This window comes from Mercenaria mercenaria, unplaced genomic scaffold, assembly GCF_021730395.1.
Source record: "Mercenaria mercenaria strain notata unplaced genomic scaffold, MADL_Memer_1 contig_3823, whole genome shotgun sequence".
In the NCBI taxonomy this organism is placed as follows: Eukaryota; Metazoa; Mollusca; class Bivalvia; order Venerida; family Veneridae; genus Mercenaria; species Mercenaria mercenaria.
Window position 1 is genome coordinate 22,609 of NW_026462001.1, and position 2,512 is coordinate 25,120.

Below are 2,512 nucleotides of genomic sequence, written 5' to 3' on the forward strand. Positions count from 1 at the left end.
CATAATAACTTTCATAGATTCATAGATAGCGCCTTTCACCCCCCCCCCCCCCCCCCCCCCCTCAAAAAAAAAACAAAAAAAAAACTTGTGTTAACTTATCAGAATAATGATGTCAGATGTACGTTAACTTTTTTAATCACTTTTTCCCAAAATCTTTTCCTTTTTAAATGATTATTAATGCCTCTCGATATAATACTTATTTACTAAATATTAAGTCAGTTTTTTTTTACTTTTTTACAGCAAACGTAGATACTGTATTTTATCTTTAAAGAATAATTCATTTGCTGTCTCTTACCTTTTACACTTATGCATTCCATACAGTAAATAAATCCTTCTCCCGAATTAGGTCAATCACCTGTCACTAAATGAAGCGTGGTTAACACACCGTGAGATAGTAGATACTATTTATATCAATTATAGTATTTCATTCATTAAGCCGGACTACTTTAATCATGGAAATCGTGCAATTGTTGACTCTTATTACCTGGGTTTTCCCACGGTCTTTGTTTTCCATACTCTTATTCATAAATGTTCCCTCCCCCCGCACCTCCATCCCCGCCTCCAACCGTCATATCTAAAAAGTTATATTTTTTTCTTCAATTTAGAATTTTTCTGTTTTCCGTGGACATATTAATTTTTTATTTTAAAGTAAAAATAGTATTGTTTTATATCGACAAAAGAATATAACCATTACTCTAGTTAAAAATACCTTGTACCAGAACGACTATATTATATGTTAACATTGTTTCTTTATTCCCATATTGTACTTTGAATACTTGGGTGAATAAAAGTAATGTTGTTGTTGTTGTTGTTGTCACCAGTATTAATGTAAAATGATGGCGCGAAAACGGTATGACCTCACTTGACCTCTTGTCCCTATTTTGTAAGTGCACTTTAATCTTACCCTAAACTTATAATACTAACTCGGTACACTTGTACCCTCAAAATTTTTGGTTAAACCGAATGAAAACCTCTGGTTTAACCAAATGAAGAAAACATATATTTTTATTTAAAAATAGTTTCCACTTAAAAACTTTAAACACAACACTGAGAGATAAAATGTAGAATAAGTTTGGCCTAATATAACATACAGGAAGTAAAATATAGTGTGGTTGAATTTAGGCCGCGTTTACTTTCTGTTTAAATCACCTTTCTGTTTTAACAGTACTTCCTTGTTTTGTAATCCTTCTGCATAGATAAAACAACTGTTAAAGACATTAGAAATGACACAAAATGTACACAGTACCAATAAATACATTAATACTTATCCATGAAACAAGAAAATTTCAAACTAAAAATAACACAGACCGGGAAAACCAAATGCTAAATATAACAAATATAACAAGGTCAGGTTATTTACAAATCTATCTCCCTTTAATAATTGAAATTTAAAAAAAAAAACAAGTAATATCTCCCTTCAATAACTGAAATTCATACAAATTATTTTAATTAATATTGGAAGAATAAAATTACTTTAGGAGTTGTTATTATTTAAAAACAAAAAGTAATTGAATAAATTATAACACATGAAAAATAAAATTATGATAATTTCAAGACCATAACATTATTATAATAAAGAATATACGCTATATAAAAACGGTTTCAACTTTTATATCACTGAGTCGAGTTGTGTTACACTTTGTTACAAAGGTCTGTACGACGTTACCTTGTCTGTTTAAAGGTAGCTTGCAGTATAGTTTGTGTACTGGGTCGTCTTGTCTGTTAACGGTTACAGTTTGCTGTTATGACATTGACTGGTTGTGCACATAAAGAATTCTTCCGTCAATGTCGTGATAGCACTGAATTGCCTTACTTCGTTCTTGTCTCTAGTTTCGAAGGTTTCGAGAGGCAACGAACAATGGGGTTAAAGGTGATTCTGCTGCAAAACCGGGCAGGCTTGATGACTTAGGAAAAACCAGCTGTATGTGAGCCTACAGATGAGGTCTCTTAGGAAAGACTAATGGTTCACCCCGGCTTCGGGTGTGCACGTAATAAATTCTACCTGGCGTCGGGGTTAAAATTAGTGTACGCAACACGGCTTTTGCACTTTTTAAATAAATTTTCTACTTTTTTAACCATTCGACCGTACAATTATGGTATAATCCTACGCATGGTTGAACATTATAATACTTTCACGTTGCATTGATTTCCGATAATTATTATAATTTCGTCTGCTAAACAGTCTAGTGTGTATATGCTTACGGTAAAATGAAGTTATAAGTTATAGAGTCATAGTGTATACGACATAAAGCGCGTTAAGGTATTAGAGTATTTAAGTATTATCATTATTCTGTGTTAATCACAATTTTAGGAGGGTGTAGGTTCGAGTCCTACCGGAACCCATTTTTTTTAGTAAAAATGCTCTTTTAATAATTTTAAATACATATAATATAAATGAATCAAAAACAAATATATTGTGTAAAAGAAAGGAAATTTATTGATAGTATAAATCCTCAATATGTTACAAAAAAAATGGTAGACTTATGTTAAGAGCTCAGTGTGCATCCTGCGG